The following is a 7,208-nucleotide window of genomic DNA, read 5'->3' as shown; positions in this document are numbered from 1 at the left end:
AAGAAGGCCGACTATGGGTGCCGATGGGCGGACGGCAAAGCACCGCAAAGTAGACCCCCTTTAAGTGTAGCCAGGGGCACGAGCAAAATCCTCCATGGAGGTTGGGTGCTGCTGCTGTGAAGAAGGCCGACTATGGGTGCCGATGGGCGGACGGCAAAGCACCGCAAAGTAGACCCCCTTTAAGTGTAGCCAGGGGCACGAGCAAAATCCTCCATGGAGGTTGGGTGCTGCTGCTGTGAAGAAGGCCGACTATGGGTACCGATGGGCGGACGGCAAAGCACCGCAAAGTAGACCCCCTTTAAGTGTAGCCAGGGGCACGAGATTCTTGAGGGTGTGATCATCTTGGTTTAGTCCGTGGGGGAGTGCTTAAGTTCGGGGGCCCGGGGACCCAAGGTGCTCGAGGTTCTGGAGGTACATGGGAGGGATCCTGGAGCTCCTCAGTCCGTGTTTTGGGGTCTTGGAGCGGCCCCGAAGAGGTGCCTTTGTCGGTGTACCTAATGGGTAAGAAAGCCAGTCTACACAGGTCGTGAAATGTGACTGAAATGTACAGAGTGCTGTACATTTCAATCACTTTGAATGGGAGTCGTGAGGTGTGGATGAAATGGCCATATCTTCCTTAAATTCACATCAAACTCACCCAGCTTTCACACACTATTTCATGGGTAACAGAGCCATGTGCACCATGCATTTAAAGTAATGTTAGCCAGCTTTCAGACACTAATTCGTGGGTAATAAAGGCCTGTACATCTCCCTGTTTGAACAAGGGCCATATCTCCCTTAAATTCACATCAAACTCACCCATCTTTCACACACTAATTCATGGGTAACAGAGCCATGTGCACCATTCATTTAAAGTAATGTTAGCCAGCTTTCAGACACTAATTCGTGGGGAAGAAAGTCACCCTGGACGGGTCATCAAATGTGATTGAAATGGACAGATTCCTGTACATTTCAATCACTTTTAATGGGAGTCGTGAGGTGTGGATGAAATGGCCATATCTCCCTTAAATTCACATCAAACTCACCCATCTTTCACACACTAATTCATGGGTAACAGAGCCATGTGCACCATGCATTTAAAGTAATGTTAGCCAGCTTTCAGACACTAATTCGTGGGGAAGAAAGTCACCCTGGTCGGGTCGGGAAATGTGATTGAAATGTACAGAGTGCTGTACATTTCAATCACTTTGAATGGGAGTGGTGAGGTGTGGATGAAATGGCCATATCTCCCTTAAATTCACATCAAACTCACCCATCTTTCACACACTAATTCATGGGTAACAGAGCCATGTGCACCATGCATTTAAAGTAATGTTAGCCAGCTTTCAGACACTAATTCGTGGGGAAGAAAGTCACCCTGGCCGGGTCGGGAAATGTGATTGAAATGTACAGAGTGCTGTACATTTCAATCACTTTGAATGGGAGTCGTGAGGTGTGGATGAAATGGCCATATCTCCCTTAAATTCACATCAAACTCACCCATCTTTCACACACTAATTCATGGGTGAGCCCTGTAAAATATTATTAGTCCGACCGTCCAGCACCGGCATGTGGACCCGGGGAGGAGGCCCTCCGATGGCAGGCCGCTCCAGGAGCTTCAAAGTGCATCAGAGTCGAACCCGCAGTTCGGAGGAACAGAGCACCGGCACGAGGCCGGGCCGGAGGAGGCCCTCCGATGGCAGGCCGCTCCAGGAGCAGACCCCTGAGCCCTGTAAAATATTATTAGTCCGACCGTCCAGCACTGGCATGTGGACCCGGGGAGGACGCCCTCCGATGGCGGGTCAAATTTGCTGATAGCACAGCTGACGGCTGGACACTAGCCGTAGAGGAACACCAGGGCAGGACCAGGCAGTTCACTCTTTGCAGACAAGCATATGTGGTTGGTACGGGTAGCCTGTGATGAAGTACGGTCAACCCTATACAATGGTAACCGGTTGTAAGGCTCCCTCTCCCGAATCAAACCATGGTTCTCCGTTACCCGTGGTCGCTACGAGGGCCTGCGAGGTTATCTAGAGTCACCAAAGGTCCCAGGGCGCCCGCATGGGTTTTGGATCTGATAAATGCACGAACCACGGAACTTCACCGAAGGTCAGCGTTCGTTGACATGTATTAGGTCTAGACGTGTCACAGTCACCCAAGTAACGTTGAGCAATCAAGGGAACCATAACTGATTCGATGAGAGTAGCATGTTATGAAGTAGGGTCGACCATATATCACGGCTGGACACTAGCCGTAGAGGAACACCAGGGCAGGACCAGGCAGTTCACTCTTTGCAGACAAGAATATGTGGTTGGTACGCAGGATCAAACGGGTAGCCTGTGATGAAGTACGGTCAACCCTATACCATGGTAAGGCTCCCTCTCCCGAATCAAACCATGGTTCTCCGTTACCCGTGGTCGCTACGAGGGCCTGCGAGGTTATCTAGAGTCACCAAAGGTCCCAGGGCGCCCGGAGAGCACACCGCATGGGTTTTGGATCTGATAAATGCACGAACCACGGAACTTCACCGAAGGTCAGCATTCGTTGACATGTATTAGGTCTAGACGTGTCACAGTCACCCAAGTAACGTTGAGCAATCAAGGGAACCATAACTGATTCGATGAGAGTAGCATGTTATGAAGTAGGGTCGACCATATATCATGTGGAGCCACCGAACACTGGTCCCCGGGGGAACCGGTGCCCGGAGCAAGGCCAATTGACGCAGCTATGCAACAGTGGAGGGTTCGAGAAACAGTGTTTGCCGGGTGCACCGCGGCGGAGGTGGGGAGGTTCCAGCCCGGAACCTCCGTCCCGCCGCGGGACCCGTGGTGGGACACCTGAGTCAGACGGTTCGTCTCGGTCACGCTTCATATCGGGCGGGCAGGAAGGCTGTGCTCCGCGGGGTTACCCCCGCGCAGCACACTCTCCCGGCCATCAGAGTCGAACCCGCAGTTCGGAGGAACCGACCGCCAGAGCACCGGCACGAGGCCGGGCCGGCGGAGGCCCTCCGATGGCGGGTCGCGTTTGCCATTCGATCAGTGAGAAATCAGGAAAAAAGTCTGACTTTACTTTTTGGAGAACCAGAGAAAAGGGGTGAAAATGGGGAAAAAAGTACCCCAAAATAGTGTTCCATAAGGCGGGTAGAGTCCCCTGACAACTCCCCCTACCTTCCTCCAGAGTCGAAAAAAGTATGTTATATTTTGGAAGAACCAGAGAAAAGGGTGAAAATGGATTAATTGTACCCCAAAATAGTGTTCCATAAGGCGGGTAGAGTCCCCTGACAACTCCCCCTACCTTCCTCCAGAGTCGGAAAAAGTCTAAGTTAACTTTTTGGAAGAACCATAAAAAAGGGTGAAAATGGATAAAATGTATCCCAAAATAGTGCCTCTTGAGGCGGGTAGAGTCCCCTGACAACTCCCCTTGCATTCCTCCAGAGACCAGTTTGAAAACTTAAAGTTTTTTGAGAACCATGATTGGGGGTCCTCCAGGCAACAATTTCATCCGATCCAAAGTGCTCATGAGGCGGATACATTCCTCCATGATTTCCCCATCAAGTGAAAATAGCTCGTTTTTTCTAAGTGCTCTCAAAAACCGGGTTTCCGATTTCGTGCAGATGGTAGCTTGGAAAAGATGAATGAATTTTTTGGACGGAGGAGGGGAGGTCTCGTTTCCCCTCTCCGTTGTAAATTGCAACGGGGGAGTGCAAAAGTCTCCGGGGCTTCGTCCCGTTGGCACTTAGCCGTTTTTCGAGAATTTTCAAAAACTTCCTTTTATATAATTAACATATAATTGACCGTTTTCTTAACTTTTTTTTGCTTTCCACGGATGGGGGCGCATGGCAGGCCGCCTATGAGCTTCCAAATTCGGCCTGGAACCTCCGGGAATTATGGGTTAAGCTCCATATACTGACGACCTCCATTAAAAATGCATGAAATGTACAGGAATCTGTCCATTTCATCCACATTCGACGACCCCATTAAAAATGCATGAAATGTACAGGAATATGTCCATTTCATCCTCATTCGACGACCCCATTAAAAATGCATGAAATGTACAGGAATCTGTCCATTTCATCCACATTCGACGACCCCATTAAAAGTGCATGAAATGTACAGGAATCTGTCCATTTCATCCACATTCGACGACCCCATTAAAAGTGCATGAAATGTACAGGAATCTGTCCATTTCATCCACATTTGACGACCTGTCCAGGGTGGCCTTCTTACCCAGGAATTAGTGTGTGAAAGCTGGGTAAGATTACTGTGAATACAGGGGTGCACATGGCCATTTCATCCAGGGATATGTACAGGGCTTTCTTACCCAGGAATTAGTGTGTGAAAGCTGGGTAAGATTACTGTGAATACAGGGGTGCACATGGCCATTTCATCCAGGGATATGTACAGGGCTTTCTTACCCAGGAATTAGTGTGTGAAAGCTGGGTAAGATTACTGTGAATACAGGGGTGCACATGGCCATTTCATCCAGGGATATGTACAGGGCTTTCTTACCCAGGAATTAGTGTGTGAAAGCTGGGTAAGATTACTGTGAATACTCTCGGGACTTGCGTGTTCACTGTGTGGACATTAACTACCCGTCGCGGTCTGCCAAGTGTACAGGTTAGTGTGTACAGATCACGGACTTTAATGCATAGCGGGAAGTCCATTAAATTGACATTTTAAATAAGTGTTTAACGGTGATTTAAACTAGTTTATGCGGGGAAAAGAGTGCTCAAAATCGGATTAAACAGGCTAGTTCACACTTACATTTCATCCTCCCATTAAAAGTGCATGAAATGTACAGGAATCTGTCCATTTCATCCACATTTGACGACCCGTCAAGGGTGGCTTTCTTACCCATTACGTACACCGACAAAGCCACCTCTTCGGGGCCGCTCCAAGACCCCCAAAACACGGACTAAGGAGCTCCAGGATCTCTCCCTGACATGCGTACTTCCAGAACATCGTGCCCCTTGAGTCCCCGGGCCCCCGAACTTAAGCACTCCCCCACGGACTAAACCCAGATGATCACACCCTCAAGAAACTCGTGCCCCTGGGAACCTTAAAGGGGGGTGTATTTTGCGGTGCTCTATCGTCCGCCCATCGGCATCCATATTCGGCCTTCTTCACAGCACCACCTGCCCTGCTGGAGGTTCACACTTTAACTTTTTTTACCCTCTTCTACCTTACAAATCATCCCACACTTGAGCACTCCTCACTCGGACTAAACACCTCCATGCTACCACCAGAACCAGAATATCGTGCCCCTGGGGATATTAAAGGGAAAAAACCCATATTGGGCTTTAAAAACAGAAGACAAAGTAAGTAATTTTAACAAACTTTATTTACAGTAATATTTACAGTAATAAATACATTCACACAGGATATAAAGTATTTACAAGGGGACTGAGTACAACAAAACATTGCATATTTACAAGTTGATCACTGGCAACAGTGGCTGAAGTCGGTGCAGAGTATGGCACCCTCTCTTCACCCATGTCTGAGGGGCTGTGTTCGGCCAGTGACTGGTCCCTCTTCGCTCTCCAAGCGTTGACATTTTTGGAGAATTCTTCATCTGACGTCTCGGCATCGCTGAGTCTTGGTAGGGAGTCTTGGTAGGGAGCGGGGCTGTGCTCCTCTCCAGAGCTGTCACTGTCGATGTCAATACCCGCCAAAGTGTCTTCATTTCCCGCTGCTGCTGCTGTCGATGCCGCCGCTGCTGCTTGCAGTGACTCTGTGAAGAGCAGCCGTATCTCCGCAGCCTCCTTCAAAGAAGGATTATTCGCGTAAAATTTGTCTGCAGTTGCAGTGTTGTGACACATGAAATCACTCACTCTTTGGCGGTTGCATTTGTCCTGAAACCTCTTCGCATTATCGGCGTGGACTGTGCGGAGGTCGGTGAAGTTAATGGGACCGTGTAGCCCCACATCAGCCCATGCCAACCTCAGGGAGTAGGCAAGGTTCCTGGACGGGTTCTTCCCCGCTGTGTATAGGAAGTAGCGGCTCTGGGTGCAGGTCAGCGTACCCTTGATTTCCAGCCACCTCTTCATCCATCCAAATTCTTCTACGGTGAGGTACAGCTGCGCTTCCCCGAACGCGTTGGCCGTCTTGTGGTTGCTTACCTGTTATGACAGAGTTAGAGAGTGTCAATACAATATCAATCATGCATATAACTGCCAGAATAAATACATTGCTTAATAGCACTACATGGATGAGGTAGCCGAAGGCAGTGCCAGTTGTATCCGCCTTTCGGACCTCGGCGTTGGTCATGTTGGAGTAGACCCCCGGACGGTGGCCGTAAATACAGCTCCAATGGAGGGTCATGTACCCATAGAGGAGTATCCGGGTTGCGGTAGTCGGATTGCTGGCCATCACATCCAGGAGCTGAGGGATGCGAGTGTTGGTCGAAGTCAAGCATGTCATGATGTCGTTATGGCTCGGCAGACCTTCCATCTTGTCACGCTTCACTTGCATCTGGTGGATAAGTACTTTTCTCTTCAGGGACTTCAGGATGGCAACTACTTCCCGTTTGATTAAAATCATGTCGTTTTGGCTGAGCCTGCTCCCCTTGCACGGTGTGTCGGCCATGTACTTGAGAAAGTGTGATATATTTTTGATATAGAAGTCGGAGGTCGTGACCTGAAGGCTTGACTTTATCAGGCTCCGGGACCACCCGCGTATCCTCTTGAGATCCCTCAAAAAGAGCCAGTCAGACAGGCGATTGAAACCGTGAGCCATGAAACTTAGGAACGACTTCACTCTGCTTAGTTTGGAGACTGTGTTTTCCTTGGAGCCTCACTGGTGGGTCGATACCTACATAATGCTCCCGGTATCCTTGCAGATACTCCTCTGTGAAATATAAAACAGTACTTTAATGACAACACATGGTGTGTTACAGAAACTGCATTTGTCACATATTCAACACACTTACCCATGATCCGTGGGAATGTGATGTCCCGCATTATATTTCCCCGGCCCCTGCCGCGGAACCAGGGGGAATGTATGGGAGGGGAGGTTGACGAGGCCTCGGTATGCATGGATGCAGGTTCTGAGGAGCTGGATGAATGTGTGTGAGAGCCAGTGGGGGACTTGCTGCAGGCGGGAATGGGAGACTTGCTGCAGGAGGGACCTTTCGACTTGGACAGCCTCGTTGGTGTCGACTCTGTTCGGGGTCGTTTCTTTAGAATGACCCGCTCTCGTTCCTCCCCATCGAACACGGGCATGTCCCCGGCC

The sequence above is a fragment of the Pseudochaenichthys georgianus genome, chromosome 16 (assembly GCF_902827115.2).
Source record: "Pseudochaenichthys georgianus chromosome 16, fPseGeo1.2, whole genome shotgun sequence".
In the NCBI taxonomy this organism is placed as follows: Eukaryota; Metazoa; Chordata; class Actinopteri; order Perciformes; family Channichthyidae; genus Pseudochaenichthys; species Pseudochaenichthys georgianus.
The sequence above is the reverse complement of the archived record's forward strand: the minus strand, read 5'-3'. Positions refer to the sequence as shown.